The following is a 25616-nucleotide window of genomic DNA, read 5'->3' on the forward strand; positions in this document are numbered from 1 at the left end:
GTGGGTGTGATGTGTTGGATCACAGAAACCCCCCTGGGAGCTGCCAACTGATGTGCCAAGACTCCTTCTGCCCCTGCTTCCTTGCCCTTCCCAGGTTAGGACTCCAGAGCCCTACCTGGTTTGAGCCAGATCCACTAGCCTGCTGCAAACCCAGACCCAGTCTGAACCATGTCCCCTAACAGCTGTAGGCTTACTTGGAAGCAGCTTAGGAAGTGTTCCTGTCTTTAGCACTCAGATGCTCAACTCCCAATGGAGTCCAAATCTTAAATAAATCCGTTTTACCCTGTATGAAGCTTATACAGGGTAAACTCATAGATTGTTCGCCCTCTCTAGCACTGATAGAGAGATATGCACAGCTGTTTTCACCCCTTCCCCAGATACTAATTCGTACTCCAGGTTAATTAATGAGTAAAAAGTGATTTTAAGTACTGAAAGTAGGATTTAAGTGGTTCCAAGTAGTAACAGACAGAACAAAGTGAATTCCCAAGTAAAATAAAATAAAACACTCTGATCTATCTCTAATACAGTAATAAAACTGAATACAGATAAAAGCCTCACCCTCAGCAAAGTTTCCATGAGCTTCCTTTTACAGACTAGACTCCCCCTACTCTGGGTCCAGAAATCACTCTCACCCCCCTGTAGTCACTGTCCTCTGTTCCAGTTTCTTTCAGGTATCCTTGGGGGTGGAGAGGCTATCCCTTGAGCCAGCTGAAGACAAAATGGAGGGGTCTCCCAGGGATTTTTATAGACTTTGTCCTCTGGGTGGACACCCCTCTCTCTCCCTGTGTAGAATCCAGTTACAAGATGGAGTTTTGGAGTCACATGGGCAAGTCACATGTCCCTGCAAGACTGAGTTCCTTACCAGTCAAGCCACATTCCTGGGAAAGCTCAGATGTGGAATGGCGTCTCCCAATTCATTGGTTTCAGAGTAACAGCCGTGTTAGTCTGTATTCGCAAAAAGAAAAGGAGGACTTGTGGCACCTTAGAGACTAACCAATTTATTAGAGCATAAGCTTTCGTGAGCTACAGCTCACTTCCTCAGATGCATATCGTGGAAACTGCAGCAGGCTTTATATATACACAGAGAATATGAAACAATACCTATTCCCACCCCACTGTCCTGCTGGTAATAGCTTATCTAAAGTGATTTCCAGCACAAATCCAGGTTTTCTCACCCTCCACCCCCCCACACAAACTCACTCTCCTGCTGGTGATAGCCCATCCAAAGTGACAACTCTTTACACAATGTGCATGACAATCAAGCTGGGCTATTTCCTGCATAAATCCAGGTTCTCACATCCCCCCCACCCCCATACACACACAAACTCACTCTCCTGCTGGTAATAGCTCATCCAAACTGACCACTCTTCAAGTTAAAATCCAAGTTAAACCAGAACATCTGGGGGGGGGGGTAGGAAAAAACAAGAGGAAACAGGCTACCTTGCATAATGACTTAGCCACTCCAAGTCTCTATTTAAGCCTAAATTAATAGTATCCAATTTGCAAATGAATTCCAATTCAGCAGTTTCTCGCTGGAGTCTGGATTTGAAGTTTTTTTGTTTTAAGATAGCGACCTTCATGTCTGTGATCGCGTGACCAGAGAGATTGAAGTGTTCTCCGACTGGTTTATGAATGTTATAATTCTTGACATCTGATTTGTGTCCATTTATTCTTTTACGTAGAGACTGTCCAGTTTGACCAATGTACATGGCAGAGGGGCATTGCTGGCACATGATGGCATATATCACATTGGTGGATGTGCAGGTGAACGAGCCTCTGATAGTGTGGCTGATGTTATTAGGCCCTGTGATGGTGTCCCCTGAATAGATATGTGGGCACAGTTGGCAACGGGCTTTGTTGCAAGGATAAGTTCCTGGGTTAGTGGTTCTGTTGTGTGGTATGTGGTTGTTGGTGAGTATTTGCTTCAGGTTGCGGGGCTGTCTGTAGGCAAGGACTGGCCTGTCTCCCAAGATTTGTGAGAGTGTTGGGTCATCCTTTAGGATAGGTTGTAGATCCTTAATAATGCGTTGGAGGGGTTTTAGTTGGGGGCTGAAGGTGACGGCTAGTGGCGTTCTGTTATTTTCTTTGTTAGGCCTGTCCTGTAGTAGGTAACTTCTGGGAACTCTTCTGGCTCTATCAATCTGTTTCTTTACTTCCGCAGGTGGGTATTGTAGTTGTAAGAAAGCTTGACAGAGATCTTGTAGGTGTTTGTCTCTGTCTGAGGGGTTGGAGCAAATGCGGTTGCATCGCAGAGCTTGGCTGTAGACGATGGATCGTGTGGTGTGGTCAGGGTGAAAGCTGGAGGCATGCAGGTAGGAATAGCGGTCAGTAGGTTTCCGGTATAGGGTGGTGTTTATGTGACCATTGTTTATTAGCACTGTAGTGTCCAGGAAGTGGATCTCTTGTGTGGACTGGACCAGGCTGAGGTTGGTGGTGGGATGGAAATTGTTGAAATCATGGTGGAATTCCTCAAGGGCTTCTTTTCCATGGGTCCAGATGATGAAGATGTCATCAATATAGCGCAAGTAGAGTAGGGGCTTTAGGGGACGAGAGCTGAGGAAGCGTTGTTCTAAATCAGCCATAAAAATGTTGGCATACTGTGGGGCCATGCGGGTACCCATAGCAGTGCCGCTGATCTGAAGGTATACATTGTCCCCAAATGTGAAGTAGTTATGGGTAAGGACAAAGTCACAAAGTTCAGCCACCAGGTTAGCCGTGACATTATCGGGGATAGTGTTCTTGACGGCTTGTAGTCCATCTTTGTGTGGAATGTTGGTGTAGAGGGCTTCTACATCCATAGTGGCCAGGATGGTGTTATCAGGAAGATCACCGATGGATTGTAGTTTCCTCAGGAAGTCAGTGGTGTCTCGAAGGTAGCTGGGAGTGCTGGTAGCGTAGGGCCTGAGGAGGGAGTCTACATAGCCAGACAATCCTGCTGTCAGGGTGCCAATGCCTGAGATGATGGGGCGCTCAGGATTTCCAGGTTTATGGATCTTGGGTAGTAGATAGAATATCCCAGGTCGGGGTTCCAGGGGTGTGTCTGTGCGGATTTGATCTTGTGCTTTTTCAGGAAGTTTCTTGAGCAAATGCTGTAGTTGCTTTTGGTAACTCTCAGTGGGATCAGAGGGTAATGGCTTGTAGAAACTCGTGTTGGAGAGCTGCCGAGCAGCCTCTTGTTCATATTCCGACCTATTCATGACGACAACAGCACCTCCTTTGTCAGCCTTTTTGATTATGATGTCAGAGTTGTTTCTGAGGCTGTGGATGGCATTGCGTTCCGCATGGCTGAGGTTATGGGGCAAGTGATGCTGCTTTTCCACAATTTCAGCCCGTGCACGTCGGCGGAAGCACTCTATGTAGAAGTCCAGTCTGCTGTTTCGACCTTCAGGAGGAGTCCACCTAGAATCCCTCTTTCTGTAGTGTTGGTAGGGAGACCTCTGTGGATTAGTATGCTGTTCAGAGGTATTTTGGAAATATTCCTTGAGTCGGAGACGTCGAAAATAGGATTCTAGGTCACCACAGAACTGTATCATGTTCGTGGGGGTGGAGGGGCAGAAGGAGAGGCCCCGAGATAGAACAGCTGCTTCTGCTGGGCTGAGAGTATAGTTGGATAGGTTAACAATATTGCTAGGTGGGTTGAGGGAACCGTTGCTGTGGCCCCTTGTAGCATGTAGTAGTTTAGAAACCGCTATTCCTACCTGCATGCCTCCAGCTTTCACCCTGACCACACCACACGATCCATCGTCTACAGCCAAGCTCTGCGATACAACTGCATTTGCTCCAACCCCTCAGACAGAGACAAACACCTACAAGATCTCTGTCAAGCTTTCTTACAACTACAATACCCACCTGCAGAAGTAAAGAAACAGATTGATAGAGCCAGAAGAGTTCCCAGAAGTTACCTACTACAGGACAGGCCTAACAAAGAAAATAACAGAACGCCACTAGCCGTCACCTTCAGCCCCCAACTAAAACCCCTCCAACGCATTATTAAGGATCTACAACCTATCCTAAAGGATGACCCAACACTCTCACAAATCTTGGGAGACAGGCCAGTCCTTGCCTACAGACAGCCCCGCAACCTGAAGCAAATACTCACCAACAACCACATACCACACAACAGAACCACTAACCCAGGAACTTATCCTTGCAACAAAGCCCGTTGCCAACTGTGCCCACATATCTATTCAGGGGACACCATCACAGGGCCTAATAACATCAGCCACACTATCAGAGGCTCGTTCACCTGCACATCCACCAATGTGATATATGCCATCATGTGCCAGCAATGCCCCTCTGCCATGTACATTGGTCAAACTGGACAGTCTCTACGTAAAAGAATAAATGGACACAAATCAGATGTCAAGAATTATAACATTCATAAACCAGTCGGAGAACACTTCAATCTCTCTGGTCACGCGATCACAGACATGAAGGTCGCTATCTTAAAACAAAAAAACTTCAAATCCAGACTCCAGCGAGAAACTGCTGAATTGGAATTCATTTGCAAATTGGATACTATGAATTTAGGCTTAAATAGAGACTTGGAGTGGCTAAGTCATTATGCAAGGTAGCCTGTTTCCTCTTGTTTTTTCCTACCCCCCCCCAGATGTTCTGGTTTAACTTGGATTTTAACTTGAAGAGTGGTCAGTTTGGATGAGCTATTACCAGCAGGAGAGTGAGTTTGTGTGTGTATGGGGGTGGGGGGGATGTGAGAACCTGGATTTATGCAGGAAATAGCCCAGCTTGATTGTCATGCACATTGTGTAAAGAGTTGTCACTTTGGATGGGCTATCACCAGCAGGAGAGTGAATTTGTGTGGGGGGGTGGAGGGTGAGAAAACCTGGATTTGTGCTGGAAATCACTTTAGATAAGCTATTACCAGCAGGACAGTGGGGTGGGAATAGGTATTGTTTCATATTCTCTGTGTATATATAAAGCCTGCTGCAGTTTCCACGATATGCATCTGAGGAAGTGAGCTGTAGCTCACGAAAGCTTATGCTCTAATAAATTGGTTAGTCTCTAAGGTGCCACAAGTCCTCCTTTTCTTTTTCCCAATTCATTGTTGGCTTAAGTGGTTCTTGACTGGGCACTTCCTGAGAATAGTCTTCTCTTAGAAATCTGATGAAATACTTTTACCAAGGCTACCCAGAAATCAAGCAAGTACACAGCCAATATTCATAACCTCGAACACAAAAATGATACATGCGTACAAATAGGAGGAAAAGATTCAGCAGATGACAACCTCTACAGAGACATGCTACATGGCATATGTCGCACAAAACATATTCCAGTTCTATCACATATACATTTATAAGCATCTCCCCATATGGCACGATGGGGTGCACCATCACAGTGGGTTTCCCACGGAATCTGGAGTCACTCGGGGTGAGTTATGCAAAACCTAGCCTATAAAGCTTTGTCCTTTGGGATAAGTAGCAGTGATTGGTTTTACCTGTTTCAGGAGGCCTGAAACACAAAGAAAGCCTTTTGGGTACAAAGGCTGAATTGAAATTAAGAGGGGCCCTTGTTTTGATCCAGCAAACTGGCACGGGCCATTAATCAAGGGCACAAAACCTACCTGGAGGGATTTTAAGACTGGAACCTGCCAGATCTCCATGTGGATGATGGTTGGGCCTTGGTAAGCCAAATGAGCATTTTTTAGACCCTTTTATTGTTATGTTTTCTTTGTAATGCACCATTGCCAGTTGTTGTTGCCAGCTAAAGTGAGAAAAGATAACATTGCGTTTCAGGCATGGAAAATACCTTAACTCTTCATTTCTGTCTGCATACCTGAATGGCACAAGACACCAGTGGGCAAACTTAACTCTGCATTAACAAAGGTTTGGGAATTGAATTTAGGCCAAATTTGCAGCTAAATATTGCGTGTGGAATTTTGGAACTGCCTAAATAAAAAGCACCCACTCCCTATTGTTTTTAGTTGGATATTTAACTCCTAAAACCATAATGCTCTTCAGTGCGACTTTCTTTTGGAAGCTGTTTGATCTTGGTTTCAGAGGGGTAGCCATTTATGTCTGTGTCAGCAAAAACAATGACGAGTCCTGATATCACCTTAGAGACTAACAAATTTATTTGGGCATAAGCTGACAAAGTGGATTCCAGGCCATGAAAGCTTACGCCCAAATAAACTTGTTCATCTTTAAGGTGCCACAGGACTCCCTGTTGTTTTTGCTGAAACAGACTACCGGCTACCTCTCTGAAAGGAGGTGAAAGAGGTCTTTAGGAGGGTGATAGGGAAAAAAAAAAAGGGTTTTCCTTGATGTATGTAAATGTTAGACTTGGCGGTTAATCAATAAATGGGAGCGAGATGGAGGAGTGAGTTTTCTGTGTCATTATCTTTATATGAATAACCAGATGTGTTTGTCTTTCATTAAAAACAAACGAATGGCCAGATTTTTCCAAAAAGCTCTGTATTCAACAGCTAACATTTCACCACTCAAACAAGTGAGTAGATTTGCCAAAGGTCTCTTTTCCCACTTGGGGACTTAAATTATTCATTTGGGACCTGCACTATTTATCCCAGTGTTGGGTGCTGACTGCTGCTATAACTCGGGCTTCCTAACCGAGGTGTCTAATGGAGAGAGCAGCACCTCTGAAAATCTGCCTCCAATTGTAGGTGCTGCTAGACATGTTGTACTGTCTGTCCCGAAATGTTCACTCAAAGTTTTCTCTTCTTTTGAGGTATATTGCCAGTTTGGAAAGCTTTCCCATTTTATCAGAATAGAGCCCTTACAAACATAGGTCCTGGTTCTGGAAAGCCCTTAAGCATGTGCTCCCACCCCTCTCTGTCTAGTGAATCCATTAAGCATATGCTTGATATTGATCACGTGATTAAATCCCATTGAATTCCCGGCGATTTAAGCACACTCTTAAATGATTTCCAGAATAGAAATAGTTGACTAAGATGGGAGCAGAAACTTAAAAACAAACAAACAAAAAATCCCACAACCAAACATTAGAAGGATTTAATCCTAAAACTTAAAGAAAGACTCACAACAACAGCAGCCTTGGATCAGGCCTGATCAGTAATTACTCTAGTGGAATCCATGTCAAATGGCAAATGATCATTTCCAAGAGACGTGTTGACTGGATTAAGTCCAGGCCCCCTTGTGTGTCCAGCCAGGTCAGAGGCACAAATGGGAAAACCCATCTCGCAAAGTTCTTACATTGCTAAATGCGGCAGTGACAGTTATCAGAGAAGAAATGGGGGATTTTGTCAAGGTTTGTGCAGCTGGCTCTTATAACACAAAAATATATTAGGAAAACCTGTCTAACAAAGAGAATCATGAACCAGCAATGCAAATCCAAATTGCCTTTTGCTAACCCATAGAAAATAGATGCATTTAACTCACACAGGCAAAATATATTAATGAAATCATGGGATGTGTTTGTTGTTGCAGCTATAAGTGCAATTAAAAAGGAGAAGTGGTGTAGCCACAATAAGAAAGTAGTGAATAGGTAAAGTACATTGTATTTAGAATGCGTTATATTCATGCTGAAACTGTACTGTTAGATGATGTAACCTTTGCATGACCCTTGCTCTGTATACAGTAGGAGAATTCAACATGGCTAGAGAAATACTTTCAACCTGACAGCATTTAGGTATTCTCCTATGCTTGGCTTCTGCAACCTTCTGTCTTGCATATCTACCGACCTATGTAAACGTTTTATAGTGTTTGCCAATATCATATACAATATTATATATAATAGTAGGTATGTTTATACAAATATGAACTGTATTCATTTTAAGATCTTCCCAAACGATTTTTACTTACGTTATGCTATTTAGCCAAGGGGAGATGTGAACTATGGTAATCTCAGAGAACAAGGATAAGACAAATAATTTTGCTAAAGCCTCACTAACGTTGGCTTTATAACAAGTTTTTACTGGTAGAGGATGCTTCTAAGGTTTTGCCAACTTCTCAAATATAGTGGTCAGACCATAGATATTAAGGTAGTTATACATGTTGTCCTGTTTACTTTCGAGTCTGTGCCAGCCTAGCAAAAACATTCAAAAACATGTCAAAGATAAGAGATTAAAAAACCCCTCAACTCTAGTGTATATACAGAGGCAGAGTGAAGCTCAGATTTTAAGGCAGTGTGACCTCTGCACTATTACCGTCCAGATGGGTTGGTAATATATGTAGTCCTCCTTTCTTTGTTATGCTGTATTTATCTGTTACTAATAATCTTTTCTTCATAAAAAATGATTAAGCCTAGCCATTTGGTATTATTGAATTCAGTCGAACCTGTAACACGTGGCAATGATTTAGGGCTGGATCCAGTGTGCCTTAAAAGCCAATTGCACAACTTCCTCTGATTTCACTGATGCAAATCAAGCCCTTAAAGAGGGTGGGGACAGGGAATTCTCTGAGCTTCTCCATTTTCCAAATGATTTTTATTTACCCATCTTGCACAAATATCTGAAGAGCCAAATTCAGCTTGGGCCAGTAAATGCAGCAAAATGAAATTTCCTCTCTCGTTAATACAACATTACATGTCCCATTTTTGGATGGTATCTGTGCCATTAATAGTTCCTCTGTTTATACCTTGGAAACTATTCAAAGTGATGCTTTAAAATGTCATGTGATGGGAAGATGGATCTACTTAAATGCTGATCTGTCCCTTAGGAAGGTCCATTTTGGCAGTGATAGCTATGGTTTCCATGTATTTGCCTGGCACATTACATCCACTGAAGGATCTCCGAGGATGTCACAGGAGTCATATGCACAATATTTTCCCCACTGCGTTATCACAGTTGCCACTTCTGCAAGTGGTGAGGCTGTTCTGGGCTAATGCAATGTAGCCAAGGTGAAACGCGTCAAGAGTTAACGGTCTTTGAACCCTCTTTGGCCAAATCCATGGAGGACTGGTGCAAAGCCTCCTCCACCTGCATCTTCCGCCTGGTGGCCATCACAGTGTTCTTTGGAACTGGCTCTTCCATGTATTCACAGTATTTTTGCACTCCCTCACATGTTTGGGCTCTTGCCTTCACCTGTCCTGGGATGGAATCCCCGGACTCTCCCACTCTTAGGTTATCGCCTCCTGTGTATCTACAGTGACTTCTCATCTGGTCCATCTGGGCATGGAGCCCGCAAGTCTTTCCTTTGGGAGCTGTGATGAATAATTAACACAGTGACCAGCTTTCTTAAAAAAAACCCCAACAACCAACATCTGTGTTTCATCTTAACAACAAAAACACAATGCAGCATGGGAGCAAAAGGATTTTCAGACAGTAAACCAGTCTGTGTGCACGAGTGTCTCACCTAGGGCTTCAGAACCCCGGGTAGATTAGGAAGGCCCTTCTGCAGGGCCCTTGGCTATGTCAGCCTGAGCCTCACAAACAGCACCTGACAACTGCTCCCACCCTCTCTAGAGATTTGATTTTTAACTGTTTCATATCCTTTCACTCTATTTCCACCTGTATAAGGGCTGATCTACACTGATTACTAACATCAGTGTAGCTACGTCTCTCCGGAGTGTGAACAATCCACACACACCCTCCGAGAGATGTATCCATCCCTACATAACCCCTGACACACACAGTGCTAGGTCCATGGAAAAATCCTTCTGTCAACCTAGCTACCGCCTCTCGGGAAGGGGGATTAACGACACAGAAGGGCGTACCTCCTATCCCTGTCGTGAGCGTCTTCACCGAAGTGCTACAGGTGCAGCACTGGCCCTGTGCTGTGGGAGTATTTTAAGTATAGACGCACCATAATCGAGGGCTGGAGGCAAGGATCTGGGCACCATTTCTTAGTCCTGTTGCAATGTGAAGTTTGGGAGGGTTCGTCCGTAATCATTTATAGCTACTGTATATGACATGGATAGTGAGATTAAATCGGACTAGTTACACTGCGTTCTTGGATGATGTAATACATACATTGATTAAGCTGGACTGTTCGGAAACTATCATGAAGGCAACAAAATATCTCTTGTAGAAGTAACCTGCCCGTAAACACAGCAGGAGTCACTAGCTGCTTCCTATTAATTTCTTTGGCTGATCTCTGATTCTTGTCCTTTGTGTAGGGGGAAGTAGCATTTCCTGGGGTAAATAACCTGCCTTATTCACTTTCTCCATATCGTTAATGATTTTATTGACCTCCATCATATCCCCCCGTAGTTGTCTCTTTTCCGAACTGAACTGTCCCAGTCCTTTTAATCTTTCCTCATATGGAAGCTGTTACATAATCTTGATCATTTTTGTTACCCTTCCCTGTATCTTTTCCACTGCTAATATCTATTTTTGAGATGGGCCAACCAAAACTGCATGCAGTATTTAAGATGTGAGTGTACCATGGATTTATATAGTAGTCTTACGATATTTACTGTCTTATTATCTCTCCCTTACCTTAGGGTTCTTATCATTCTGTTAGCTTTTTGACTGCTACGGCAGCTAGACTGGATGTTTTCAGAGAACTGTCCACAATGACTCCAAGATCTTTCTCTTGAGTGGTAACCGCTAATCTAGACCCCATCATTTTATGGGGATAGTTGTATGAGTCCTCAGTCTGGGATGGTTCCTCAGATCTGTCACCTTAAAAGAATGGCTCAGCTGTGGGAGTCTCCCTCATATACTCTACAGTGAAGACCAATGCAAAGTATTCATTTAGCTTCTCTGCAATGGCCTTGTCTTCCTTGAGGGCTCCTTCAGCACTTCAAACATCTAGTGCCCCCCACCCCCATTCTTTGTCAGGCTTCCTGCTTCTGATGTACCTAAAACAAATGCTGTTAGCTTTTGAGTCTTTTGCTAGTTGCTCTTCAAATTATTTTTTCACCTGCCTAATTAGACATTCACACTTGACTTGCCAGGTTTTATGCTCTAGGTGTATAATATATTATATTTAATATTTTAATATAATATAAACATTTTTTAAAAAGGAAATGATAAGGTTGAACCAAAAGATTTTTCCTTATTGAAATAATACATTTTTACCTTCTTAAAACAAAAAGTTTCAAGATTATTAAAATGACATGTTTAGACATTATCAGAATGAAACTTCTTCATGGTCCCAAACTGAAATTGCTCTGAATTGTGGTTTTTGTGGGAAATGTCAAAATATTGGCTCTCTGTTACAATTCGGAATGAAATGTGGGAATTTTCTGAGGAAGAGGGATCGTAGTTTCTGACCAGTTCTATTTCTAACACAGCTCTACTAATGTTTATGGAGTGCTCGGCTGACTGGATGTTGAACGGGGGAATGCCATTGCCTGCAGTGGCTATATTCCTTCCATGTTGCTCAGCCAGCATGGGGGAAAAGTTGCCGTTATTGACTCTGATTCTCTCCTGCCTCGCTTCTTGTGCTATCGTTTATACCTGATCACAGTGACTACTGAAGAGAGGATCAACTATTATATTTCACTCAAATACCTAATTCTGTGTGAAAATCACACTGAATCAGAATGATTTCAGCCTGTCTGCACCTCATGAAGAAGAGCTTCAAATATATAAAGCCCTTCAGAGAGAAACTATTTAAAAAAGCCAACTAATTAAAGTGGGTTAAAGATGGAAAAAACAACGATTAGGGAAGCGGATAATCTGGGCATCCTGGAAGTCAGGGAAGTCTCAGATTCTGGGGATGCAGGAAATTCTCCAGTCCACCAGCACATCAAGCAGGCAGCCTGGGCAACTGGCCTCCCAGGAAAATGGGGAACCAGGTAGGCTGGGGAGCCTGAGAGCTTGGAGGAGCAGGACGGCTTGCCCACCCACCCATCAGCCAGCAAGCATGCACGTGGCCTGGTATGAGACCAGGCAAGAAGACCAGGCTTCCTGTGGTACATTTTAATTCAGTCTGTAAATGTGTGGCCTCCTCCCAAATGTCTCTTTGTGGCTTTGAGGCAACCCTGCAAGTGGCCCCCCATCTCAGTTTCCCTTCTGGGTAACTCCAAGCTCTTCATTTCACACTCTTACTCAAACAGTAGTCATCCTGGGGGCCAGTTACCCAGGCTGCCTGTCTGGTGTGCTGTGGGAGGAGGGGGAGGAGTGACTGCCTGCACACCCAGGATCTGGGATCTCCCTGACTTCCAGGGAAGTACTCCATACCATCTCAATGCATACAGTCCTTGTTCTCCCCATATCCCAGTGTCCTCCACCACAGCTCAGCTCCTTAGCTGTCCTCTTCCAACCCTGTGCCAGAACAGCCCCCCCAACCTCCCTCCCCCCACCGTCCAGCCCTTCCTTCTCTGGTGCAACCCCCCCACTTCCCAGTGGGCACTCCCACATCTTTGCCAGGGAGCATCCCTTGCTCCCCTGGCTCTTCTCACTGTCCATTAGGATCCAGCTGTTCTGCAAGGAGACATCAGCATGTAAGCCTCTCTGCTGATCCCCCTCCCTTCGGCCCTCTCTGGCCATTGGATCCACTTCTCTGGGTTGGAGCCAAAAGGCATCTCCCTCTTATGTTGCTCCTGCCTTCTTTCTCACCATGCAAGGCCCAGTGACAGGGGTAACAACGGTAAGATCTCACTTTTGCCACATCGCTAGAGCCAGTTGGGAGTTTTCCATTGGGATGATGTTCTGGTAGAACAAACCTTTCTCACAAAATTTTAGGGAGGAAAAGTTTATTTGCCATTGGAGAAGTCAAAAGGACAGCTTCCTGGCTATCCTCTTGGGAAGCGAGTGCCAATCTCGTCTTCTACCAACAGATAGAAAGTGAAATCGGGAAGAGCCTTCTTGGCGGGTGGCCAGCCAGGCAAAAAAATTCATTTTGGTTTTCTCAAAATGGAATGTTTCAGAATTTCTGTCCCACAAAGTATTTTGAGATGTTAACTTTTTGTCCTGAGTTAGGATGGTTCTTCTTTTTTTTGAAGTCTCAACATTTTCCATAGGAGAGAAATTCCATTTTTAGGCTAGCTCCTCTCACTTCTATTTATTATTAAATCATGAAACTCATCCTCTCAGTTAGATTCAGTGAGGAATAATTTTATGGCATATTGTCTTCCTCAGGGCGTCCTTCACCTCCTTGTTCCTCAGGCTGTAGATCAGGGGGTTCAACATGGGGATCACAAGGGTATAGAACATGGACACCACTTTGTCGTACTCTGATGAGTTGCTGGATGTGGGTCGTAAGTACATAAAGAACAGAGCCCCATACAGTATGGACACGGCCGTCAGGTGGGAGGCGCAGGTGGAGAAGGCTTTGTGTCTGCCCTCGTTGGAACGAATCCGCAAGATGGCCACCATGATAGAAACATAGGAGACGAGGATGACCAGGATAGTACTTAATGCAGCTACAGCGGCAAAGAGGAAATGCACTGTCTCACCCATGCGAGTGTCAGAGCAGGAGAGTTTCTGGAGTGGGGGGAGGTCACAGAAAAAGTGATCAATGATATTGGGACCACAGAAGGACAGGCTGAACAAAGAGCCTGTATGCACAGTGGCATTAATGGAGGCATAAAAGTATGATGCAGCTACCAGCTGTACACAGACTTTCCTGGACATAATGAGTGTGTACATCAGTGGCTCGCATATAGCTATGAATCGATCATATGCCATCACAGCCAGAAGTAAACCCTCAGAGTTCACGGAGAAGGAGTGAAAGAAAAATTGCGTGGCACACCCAGCAAAGGAAATGACTTTACCCTCTGCTAAGAAGTTCACCAGTGCCTTAGGGGCAATAATGAAGGAGTAAGTGATGTCTACAAGGGACAAGTTGCTGAGGAAAAAATACATGGGGGTGTGTAGCCGCGTCTCGATCCTGATTAAAGAGATCATGCTGAGATTCCCCGCAAGGCTCATGGTGTAGATAAGCAAAAACATCCCAAAGAGGACAGCTTGCACTGATCAGCTGCCTTTGAATCCTAGAAGGATGAACATGGACACTCCAGTGTGATTGCCATGCGCCATGTATTCCAGATGCGATCAACGCTGTTGGGGTAGAAGAAAGAAACACAGCCAAGATAAAGCTTATGATTCAAAATTAACCGTATGGGGCTGGTTGGTGGACACCACCATTGTGAAATACAGTAGAAAGCCAAGATAAAAAAAATAAGTTATGTTGTTCTGGCTGCGTAACATTTGAAAACTTAAAATAATTTCATGTGCATCTTTATAATTGCCAAGATTTTACTCCTTTTAAAGAAAAGAGATGATAAAATAAAATAAAATTGAAAATTCTGAAGTGATCTTTCTAAGTCTGCATCCCAAGCAGGCATTGGCATTTGCTAATATCTTTTCATGGTATTATATGGCTAGGCATGATTTGAAAGGATGTAGAGAAACTAGAAAGGATCCAGAGAGGAGTGACAAAGGTGATCAAAGTGATGGAATGCAAGCCATGTGAGCAAAGGCTGAAGGAACTGGGTATGTTTAGTTTGAAGATGGCTATCATGTCCCTCCTTAATCTCCTCTTTTTCAAATACTTGAAAGGCTGCCATAAAAAAGTTTGAGAAAAGTTGCTCTGTCTTGCCGCAGAGGGCAGGACAAGAGGCAATGGGTTCAAACTACAGCACAGATGATTTCAATTAAACCTCAGGAAAAGCTTCCTAACTGTCAGTACAGTAGGGCAATGGAACAGATCTGTCAAGGGAGGTTGTGGAAACTCCTTCACTGGAGGTTTTTGAAAGGAGGCTGGATCGCCATCAGTCTTGGGTTGGTCAGAAACAACAATTCCTGCATCTTGGCTGGGGGTTCGACTAGAACACGACCCATGTGATCCCTTCTAAACCTATGGTTCTATGATTCTCTGGACTCTGCAACAACATAATGAGGTGTTTGAAAACCAGCCTTATATTGCAGCTTTAGTTTCCTTCCATAATTAAATCATCAGTTAGGAACCAGTATATATTTATGACAAGTCAGCCAAAACCTCACATTTGGAATAAAGTCCCAGAGTAAATTCAACAAAGACAATTATTTTGGAGAAAACTAAGTTAATATTCACAAAGGGGGGTGTTCACATAACTAAAGGAGGTATGAATGAACAGCAGAGTTCAACAAAGAGAGGCTGTAGTTAAAGCATGGTTGAAAGACGCTCTCACACCCATTCTGGCCCCTGGCACGAGCATGGAACTGGTATAACTCAGCAGGGAATCAGAAGCAACACGAGTGGGTTTGGTAAAGATCACTATTCAAGAGAAAAACAATCTACTGAACAGTGATACAAATATGCCCCCACGCCCCCCGCCCATGCTCACTATGGCAATATCAGATCACCCTCCCTCCTCGCCTGGTGTCAGAGGCCAGGCTCCAGTGTGGGTCTGAATGTCTACACAGCTATTTTTTGCCCTGTAGAGCAAGCCACACAAGGCAGAATCAATTGACCTGGCCTCGAAGACTCTCTGCCAGGGGTTACTTTTCCATTCTGCAGTGTAGACATACTTTGAAGCTGTGTTAACCTCTCTCATGTACCCAGCATGCATGGAGATGAAGGCAGGACCGTTCTTTCTTTCTCAGAAGATATTTTGAAAGCAGAGACATTAAGCAGCTTCATAGTGAATACGCACCCGATAGCCACCGAGAACTCCACAATGAGATGCCCCAGTAGCAGGGAGTGTCGGTCAGACAGCGTCCAGGGAGACGTTTCCTTGGAGTCCAAGTGGGTCCAAATGTGTTTGTTCTTCCACTTCAAGCTAATGAGAAAATCTGAAATATACACAAGCTTTTTATTTTCATTCCATTATCTCTGTGTATCCGCCCTGAACCCGCGAGACCTTCCATCAGCACAGAGACTGGTGTGTTGGGGGAAGCCAGTGCTGCCCATTCTGTACAGGACCTTCTTTCTACAGGGAGAGACCATCTCTCTCTAGGGCTGCCAATCTAGAAAATTTCACCAGCAGAAAACCTGCTCTAAGACGTTTAAAATGAAAGCATTTGTTGTTCAAAAGCATGAATTGCATTTACAGGGAAAAACACCCTTGTAACTTGATTCCTGGCAAACAAGGGGTATTTTTATCTTACCTTTTCCTTCTTTTCCTTTGGGGAGCATATACAATAACTTAGCGCATTAAAGCACATTGGGCCAGATCCGTAGTTGGTGTAACTCATCACAGCTCTATTGCGACAACAGCTGAGGGTCTCTAGCCCCATATATGATACCCCCCAAAAAATCACTTCCCGCATTCAGGGTATTTTAGGCTTTTTATCCCATTTTATTGCAAATTGTACAGTGAGAGATCATCAAGACAACATTTTGGTGGTAAAAGTGTCTCCATTTTGAGAACAGAAAAAACAACAACGCTGTTTCTCAGTAAAAAGAATTGATCTGGGTGTCTTTACCAGGTAGCTGAAGAAAAGAAAACATTTCTTTTACTCAAGTTAGTCTTTGTCCGGTAATATTAAAGCGGCCTGTTGCAAGGGAAACCTCTCTCTTTCCTGGATTCAAACGGTGTAATTAGCGGCAGGGCGTATTTATTTGGTCTGCTGGCATTTGGAGACAGAATCCCTCAGAGCCGTTAATCTCAGGTCTGGCACTAAAGGCATCATTAAAATGCCCTTTAGGTCGCATGGGAGCAGTAGATAATGGGATGCCAATCTGTTGGCTTCTAACTTTGTTCAAGTTCTTTGAAGTGTTGATGCTGCTCTCCATCCCTTTCCCCTGTTTTGTGCATTCTATAAATCTGACACTCCCCCAGCAAGAATTACTTCCAGTCGGGAGTAAATGTGGGAATGTTTATTGAAAATGCGTTTTCCATTACATTTATTTAATTATTTTGTAATTGCAGAGAAAATAAGAATGGAATCATTCATAACACTGTTTTTTTTTGAGAGCTCAGAGACAGAAACTTTTTAAGCAGTTACCATGTAGAATGCAATGGATCAGAATTAAGATGCTTCTTTTCCCCCCAAGAGATGTCTAAAAGCCTGGGATTGGAGTGGGAAAAATGGCTGGAGATCAGGACTGAGGGGCACTGGCAGACTCAGGGATTCAGAAAGGGCTGCAGTAGCCTAGAGTGATGCCAAGAGTAATGGGATGAAGGGCATGGCCTGGGACATATCTCACCCTATATCAGCAATAATGTGTGTGTGTCTCTAATAGTGATGATGAAATGGAATTAAAAAATACCAGGATGAGCATGTCATGATAGAGACTAAACACTTGTGATTCTACTATGGAAAATCATTCCTCATCGATCTGCTATAATTCTTTTATTTTGTTGACAAAAGAGTGAATATGTGGGGAACCATTTGACATAATATACTTGGACTTTCTTTGACAAAGTCCCTCACATGAGGCTATTAAGGAAGTTAGGTAGTCATGGAATAAGAGGCAAAATGCTGTCATGAATGAGAAACTGGTTACACAACAGGAAACAAGTGCACATGTCATCAGAGACATCTAGACACCTAACGTCCGTTGATTTCAGTGGAAGTTAGGAGCCTACCTACCTTTGAGCATCTGGGCCAAAGAGTAGAATAAAAGGTCAATTTCAACACAGCAACAGGGAAAAAATATGGGTCGACACAATGTTCTGCATTAGGACTGGTGGTGTTTCAAATATTTATTATGATCTGGTACAAGGAGCGAGCAGTAAGATGGCAAAATTTGCAGATGACATGGAATTATTTTGGTGAGTCCAGGCTGGGGAATGAGAGTGAAAACTTCAGAGGGACCGAGCTGGAAGTTGTGTGAATGGGCAGCTCAGTGGCAGGTGACATTAACTGTTGACAAAGGATTTGAACATCTCATGCACAGTTCTGTGTTCTAAGTTCAGTAACCGCCAGTGAAACATTCTCTGGGGTTCCCATGAAGAGCTGAATGACAACTACTCCCCAGTGAAATGGAAACTTGGCAAATTCAGAACTGAACAATGGAAATACTCATGCTTGTCACAAAACAGGGGAGTTTTTAAACAGGAAATTTGCTGCTGTTGTTGTTTTTTTTTTGTTTTTTGTTTGTTTTTTTTACAGAAAATATTAAACCCCAGAAATGTTCAGCCTAAAACTTTTGGCTGAAAACCAAAAACGTCTCTTTGGAAAAGTTTCCCTGCTGCCTTAGGGGACTTATTGTTTGGGTGTCTTGTGTGGCAGTTGTCCTCAAACAGCTGGGGTGTCTAGCAGGATTATATCTCCCACTCTTCTGATACCGGGGTGCCCATCCTATGGCCTGCAGTCCATATATGTACGACCAGAGCATTTTGTAAAGTCTGCAGGCCACTTGAACACAATCTACTGATGGCCAATTCAGGGGCGCTGGAACAATTTTTATAGTGGGGCTGCTTAAAGCCACTGAACCAAACTTTAAACCCTGTACATGATGGAAACAACTTAAAGCCAGGGGGTGCAGAAGCCCCTCTAGGTCCAGCACCCATGGGCCAATTCATTAGTGTTTTGGTGCGATGTTTACATCATTTTAGTTTATACATGTGTGCAAATAGCCAATCCTGTACATAGAAACAAACCAAAGACACAGGAAACAAGCTGATCTTAAAATATAAATCAATATCGGCGACTTTAAAGCTTATTAAAATGTGTAGAAATTGCTGGCCCCCACTGTTTGGTTTACATGGCCCTCCTGTGTAATAAGGTTGGGTACCACTGTAATCTGATCCATTAAAATAATTTCTTATGGCCCAAATCTTTGGGAGTTAGGTGCCTAAATACTGCTGGGGATCGGGGCCTATGTTCCTATATGCAACACAAGCCAGGAAGGCAAAATCAGAACATCAGATTGTGTAAGGGATAAGATAAATTTGCAGATTTTAAGGCCAGAAGGGACCATTATTATAATGATATATTACAATTAATTTTGAGCAGCACTTTTTGGTTAAAGGTCCTCTCTCCTATATGCTTAAACATCTGATTGCTTCTTTGGATTCTATTTTCTGTGCTAGTTCTCTGTTGAACCAAGAGAAATTCCAAGCAGCCCGTTGTTACAGCAACTGTGGGTATGTCTGTACTGCGCCTCAGAGAGTGCACGCAAGCTAGCATGCTACAAATAGTAACGTGGACACTGCAGCACCCATGGCAGCTCAAACCAGCTGGCCATCTCCAAGCCTGCGCGACCCCTGGGTCCAAACTCATGCGGCTACCCAGAGTCACTGTCTGTGCCGCAATGTCTAAATGGCAAGTTTTAGCACACTAGCTCTGGAGGAGCTAAAGTGAGTCTGTCTAACTGGGCTGGGGAGTGGCAACATTTGCGGATGACAAGGAATTGTTTTGGTGAGTCCAGGCTGGGGAATGAGCATGAAAAGTTCAGAGGGACCTAGCTGGAAGTTGTGTGAATGGGCAGCTCAGTGGCAGGTGACATTAAAGGATTTGAACAGCTCACGCACAGTTCTGTGTTCTAAGTTCAGTAACTGCCAGTGAAACATTCTCTGGGGTTCCCATGAAGAGCTGAACGACAGCTTCTCCCCAGTGAAATGGAAACTTGGCAAATTCAGAACTGAACAATGGAAATACTGGTGCTTGTCACAAAACAGGGGAGTTTTTACACAGCAAATTGTGTTTTTCTTTTTGGGGGTGTTGTTTCTTAAAGAAAATATTAAACCCCTAGAAATGTTCAGCCTGAAACTTTTGACTGAAAACTAAAAAATGTCTCTTTGGAAAAGTTTCCTTGTGGCCTTAGGGAAGTTATTGTTCAGGTGTCTCGTGTGGCAATCCTCCTCAAAGAGCTGGGGTGCCTGACAGGACTATATTTCCCATTGTTCTGATACTGGGATGCACAGATTATGTCCTGCACTCCATATATGGACCACGAGAGCATTTTGTAAGATCCGCAGCCCGCTTCAACACAATCTACTGACGGCCAATTCAGGAGTGCTGGAACAGTTTTTATAGTGGAGCTGCTGAAAGCCATTGAACCAAACTGTAAATCCTGTACATGATGGAAACCACTTCAAGCCAGGGGGGGTGCGGCAGCAGCCCCCCTAGGTCCAGCACCCATGGGCCAATTCATTAGTATTTTGGCGCCAGGTTTACATCATTTTAGTTTACACATGTGTGCAAATAGACAATCCTGTACATAGAAACAATCCAAAGACATAAAAAACGGACAGATCTTAAAATATAAATCAATATCAGCGACTTAAAACTTATTAAAATGGCAGGTTTCAGAGTAACAGCCGTGTTAGTCTGTATCCGCAAAAAGAAAAGGAGGACTTGTGGCACCTTAGAGACTAACCAATTTATTTGAGCATGAGCTTTCGTGAGCTACAGCTCACTTCCTCCTTTTCTTTTTATTAAAATGGGTAGAATCTGCTTGCCCCCACTGTTTGGTTCATGTGACCCTCCTGTGTAATAAGGTTGGGCACCACTGTAATCTGATGCATTAAGATAATTTCTTATGGCCCAAATCTTTGGGAGTTAGGTGCCTAAATACCGCTGGGGATCGGGGCCTATGTTCCTATATGCAACACAAGCCAGGAAGGCAAATTCAGAACGTCAGATTGTGTAAGGGATAAGATAAATTTGCAGATTTTAAGGCCAGAAGGGACCATTATTATAATGATATATTACAATTAATTTTGAGCAGCACTTTTTGGTTAAAAGTCCTCTCTCCTATATGCTTAAACATCTGATTGCTTCTTTGGATTCTATTTTCTGTGCTAGTTCTCTGTTGAACCAAGAGAAATTCCAAGCAGCCCGTTGTTACAGCAACTGTGGGTATGTCTGTACTGCGCCTCAGAGAGTGCACGCAAGCTAGCATGCTACAAATACTAACGTGGACATTGCAGCACCCGTGGCAGCTCAAACCAGCTGGCCGTCTCCAAGCCTGCGCGACCCCTGGGTCCAAACTCATGCGGCTACCCAGAGTCACTGTCTGTGCCGCAATGTCTAAATGGCAAGTTTTAACACACTAGATCTAGGGGAGCTAAAGTGAGTCTGCCTACCCGGGCTGGGAGGAGAGCTCCCAGCAGCAGTATAGAAATAGCCTGTGTGGCTTAAGGCTAGGCTAAGGGCTGGTTTACCCTTAAAACACTACAGCGTAAACGCGACCTGCACTGATGGGAGGGAGTCTCCTGTTGGCGGAGGCAATCCCTCTCCCCGACAGGCAGGAGCTAGGTGGATGGAAGAATTTTTCCTTTGACTTAGCATTGCCTACATAGGCACTTAGGTTGGCTTAACTACATCGCTCAGGGATGTGGATTTATGACAACCTAATTTTCTGGTGTAGTTAGTTAATGCAGTGAGTTATTCCCCTTCCTGGGGGGAAGTCAGCGCATTAAGCATTAGGGAAGAGGAAAGGTAGAAAGTTTTGGCTGTGGTGCGTGTGCTGCTCTGGGTTCTCCAAAAAGAGAAGTCTGCCACCTGAATAGATGACACTCTATGGATCCGCAATGTCCCCAGATACGTCACTGATGAAGTGTTGCAAGGGCAGGGGACCATCCGTTAGTGAGCCCAAATAGCATACCAGAGAGTTAAAATGTCCATAGTGTGTTTTGAAATCTGTCTTCCATTTGTCCACTGCCCAAATGAGTGTTAGATTGCAAATCCTCGCAGATGTAGTTTGATAAAAACCTTTGCAAATTTCCTGTGAGCCAACAATTGTGGGATTCACAGCAGGGGGTTATGGTTCCAAACGATCACTTTCTTCAGGGGCCAATTGTCAAAACAGAAGCATAGTAGAGTCCCACATTTCTTCTTCCCCAAAAGGCCCTGGAAACCCGTGGGAAACGCAGAGTAGCTAATAAACCCTTTGGACCAGTTTTCATGACTGTACGCTGGGAGAGCCAAAAATTCTGGTTCCAACAATGTGTAAATACAGCCAAAGGTAACTTTCAACCAAGGTTGTAGGTCAACAGGGCAGTCATAGTCCTGGTGCAGAGGCAACGAGTCCACATTTCTTTCAAAGGTATCCATGTAATCCGGGCATTTATCAGGAATGCCGGGTGTCCAAGTCAAGAATGGTGGAGTAGGTCCAGGGGTGGAGGCTGGTTCAAGGAACCCCAACATTTTCAGTCATTTCCATTCAACAACTCCAGTAGGGGTATCCCTGGGCCAGGCTCATGTAGTGAGGGCATAGTTCACACCTGGTGTGGAGTGTCCCTCTTGCATACGGGCCACTGCTTTTCTGCAAAAAGTTGAACCACCTTATGTCACATGCTGCATCTGATAATTAGGCCCAGTGGTTGGAGCGCAGGTCGCAGTGAGGTGCAGGATTGTGCCTAGGCTAAGAGTGGTGCTAGAATCAAGGACGAGGGACACACCAGGGTCAAAACCGAGATCAGAGTCCAACAACAAAACAGAAGCAAAACCAGAGCCAGTCCAGGCCAGAGGTCGAAGCCGGGTGGCCAGAGACCAAAGATCAGCCAAGGCCATGTCAAGCCAGAGTCCAGATACAGGCCGAGGGTCAAAGCCGGGTAGTCAAAATCTGAGGGCTTGACGAATATGAGGAGGAGGAGGCGGTGCGGGTGGGTGGAGGGCCTGGAGAGAGGCTAGAGAAGGGCAAGGAGAATACTGAGCCAGGGTTGGTAACCAAAATCTGGAGCCAAGGGTCATGCCAAAGTCATAGCCAGAGAGCGGTGTGGCAGTTCAATACAAGACAGGACACGGCTTTAGGCAAGCAAGCAGGCTGGTCTGCTGACGGGATTGCCCCTGTCAGCTTTTCCACCTCTCTTTTATTTCTCTCCCCCCTGCGCATTACATACCCCAACCGACCGCAAAAGGCATCAACAAAGGAAATAATATGACTTTGATTAATATTCCTATTTACTAGCCTCTATCTACTACAGTCTTTGTTCTCAGGCCTTGAGCTTAGGCTGAGGAAGCTTCCCACGGTTGATGTCCTTATTTTGACTTCCCAGATGGTCCATGTTTCCATGGTTCATGTCCTTGGACAAAGCAGAGCAATGTGTGCATTGCTCCTACACAACAGTCAGGGTGTGCCCTGACTGTTTCCAGGTGCATGAACGCTACATGAACCCTTCAGAGCGGAGCCAAGAGTCAAGCAAGATTCAATAACGAGGAACTGGAGGGCAGGGCAGGACAGGGTGGTGCATGCAGGTGGGAATCAGGATGATTTACAGGTTCTCCTAGGCACTGCCCAACTGGATCCCTAGAGACCCCCCATCAGGGGTCTCCCTTCCTGGGAATAAAAGAAGGAGAGCAAGCTGACAAAGCTGTCTCTGACCCTGGGGTCCAAGCCAAGGGGAGCTCCCATCCAGGCTATGAGCCAGGATCCCATCACCATCCCTGTTCATTGTGCACTCAGAGACCCCCCGAGCAGGAGGGGAGAATAAAGGGTAGAAAGTGAAGTTGCCCCTCAGGGAAAGGGACAGAAAATAAAGATGTCCCTGGGGGAAAGGGACTAGCCTGGGACCCAGTCCAGTTCCCAGATCTACCCCCAGAAGTGTGTGACCAGGAGCACAGCCCTTCCTCTGTGTCTCAGACCCCACCTGCCAGATGGGGAGGATCCTTCCTTGCCCCAGGGTGCTAAGGGGGGGGGGGTTCATTTGTGGATGGGAAGGGTTCAGATACCATGTGTGTGGCTTGGGACCCAGGTGGGGGATGGTCAGACATTCACAGCGACGGGGTGACATGGTCCATGGGGAGGTCTGAGCAGTGATGACAGGGGAGGGGCTCCACATCGGGCCACCCCTCCCAGACTGCAATGGTTACTGACGATAACCCCTGGCTCTGAGGATGCTCTCATTTCTGGGACAGCCCACAGCCCTGACAGCTTGATGCTTCGGAAACTGGTCTCTGGGCATAGGGGAAGGGACCTTATCTGGCCTGGCCCGAGCTCCAGGAGTCGGGTTGGGACATGGTGGTGGGAGCGAGGTGCTCGGCCTGGGTTTCTCTCAGTGCTGTGGGGTTTATGTCCACTCCCCGCAGCCCTTCTCCCCCAGGCCCAATGAGAAATAGCAGTACCTGCGGCAGGGAGTGGGAGCTTCTGGGCATGGGAAGGGGGGCCCTTCAAGGCTGTCCCACTCAGCACAGCCCCTTCAGCTCTTTGGGAACCTGATGCAAGCACCAGATATAGAAGAGGTAGGCCATTATCGTCGCTGTAACCTCCTCCTGCTGCAAGGGAACAAGAATCAGTCAGAGACTCTGACAATCATGGCAACGAAGGGCATTAACAGCAATGGGAACCACCAAAATTTCCACCCCAAACCTCCCACGTCTGAGGGATGGATTCCCACACCCAACCCCTGCGATGAAATCTTGTCTCCTCTCTAGTGATCTCCAACCCCACTCCCACCATTGTTGAATGAACTCCTGCCCCCTTCCTCTTAGTCCCCCCGTGAGAGCTGTTCTACCTCCAACCCAGCCGGGGATTAAACTCCGCTCCCCAGAATCCCCTCATCCACCCTCTCCCGCTCCAGCTGAGGGGCTGGAAGGCTCTGGGCAGTAGTGCTGTGGGGTGAGAGGATGTGGACACCTTTCCCAAGGGACCCCCTTGTTGTTAAGGTGGTGCCATGGACAGCAGCTCTGGAGAATGGGGAACTTCAGCAGCCTCTGCTGACTGACTCTTCCAGTTCTCCCAGAGCAGGTGGTGGCTGGGATAACATGATACCAGGGCCCTAGGAACCAGCCTGAGGCCCGCAGGCATATGAAAGGCTCACATGGAGAGTTGGCAGCCCCTAGCATGAGCAATAGCAGCGTGTCATGTTGATGTGATGCCTGCTAGGAAATACCCAAGCTGGGTCTGCTCTGCTTTGAGCTGCTCAGGGGACAAGCTGGCTCCTATCAATGGCACCTGCCCGGGTTCATCCTCTCCTTGCTCCCAGGTCAGTACATGGGGATGGGATGGGAGTGACTGTAAACGGCCTGGAGGTCCCTCCCCAACTGATCCTTCTTTGGTTACCTCGGTCCCTATCAGCTGGATGACTTCCCCCAGGATGGAATATGTCAGCAGAAGCCCAGCCTGGCTGACATGGAGCTGGGGGTCGTGGATGACCAGAAGCACCACCTGGAGGAACGATCTTCTCTGGCCTTCCATGAAGATATCTCCAAAGACCTAAAACCAACAGTACCAGAGCCCTTGTCAATTGCCCAGAACCAGGCTCCAAATCCCTCTAGCATCTCACAAGGTGAATAAGAGTCCTGGGGCAGTCAACCTTTGCGGTCCCATGGACCATGGAACCCCCCTTCAGTAAGAGGTTGCAGGCACTGAGGAATAGCTCTTTCTGGAGCAGAATTCGCCACAGGTGCCATGACAGGCTGGGAACGTGTCTGCGTGCTCTGGAACCCAGCTCACAAAGACAACAAAGACCCCTTACTGCTCCGAGCAGCGCTATCTCCTGCAGCTCACCCGCTGGAGGTTAGGGGCCTTTTCGATCTGCTTCCGTTCCTGCTCCCCACCCCACCGACAATCCCACGAGTGTCATATATGGTGCAGTGACTCAGCCCAGGAAAGGAGCTCAGTGTCCCTCACCCAATGGCCAGGGCAGGGGCAGGTCAGGTTCTGCTCCCTGACCCGCCCTGGTGTTGGAAAAATCCCACACTCTGTCTGTGCTTCCACAGGTGCAGGGAAACCAGTGAGGATCTGGTCCAGCAATTGCTGGTGTGAGCTTCCCAACTCACTGAGACAAGGGCTCCCCTCTCAGAGACCAAGGCGTCAGCCAGGGAGACAGTGAGCAGAGCCAGACCCCTGGGGATACAATCCTCTATTAACCCCAGAGGATCCCTTTTCTGCCACGATCCATGCAACACACACAAGCCTGGACCATTAGCAAGGCTCCAAGCCAGGGTCCTTGGCCTCTTGCAGCTGAACACT

The 25616-nt window shown here is 45.6% G+C and overlaps 1 pseudogene; it reads right to left on the reverse strand.

Annotated features, from left to right (window-relative positions):
- Nucleotides 1-12925: 12925 nt before the first annotated feature.
- On the reverse strand, nt 12926-13864 carry LOC140913740 (olfactory receptor 5AP2-like; annotated as a pseudogene).
- Nucleotides 13865-25616: the final 11752 nt, after the last annotated feature.

Source organism: Lepidochelys kempii, chromosome 6 (genome assembly GCF_965140265.1).
Source record: "Lepidochelys kempii isolate rLepKem1 chromosome 6, rLepKem1.hap2, whole genome shotgun sequence".
In the NCBI taxonomy this organism is placed as follows: domain Eukaryota; kingdom Metazoa; phylum Chordata; order Testudines; family Cheloniidae; genus Lepidochelys; species Lepidochelys kempii.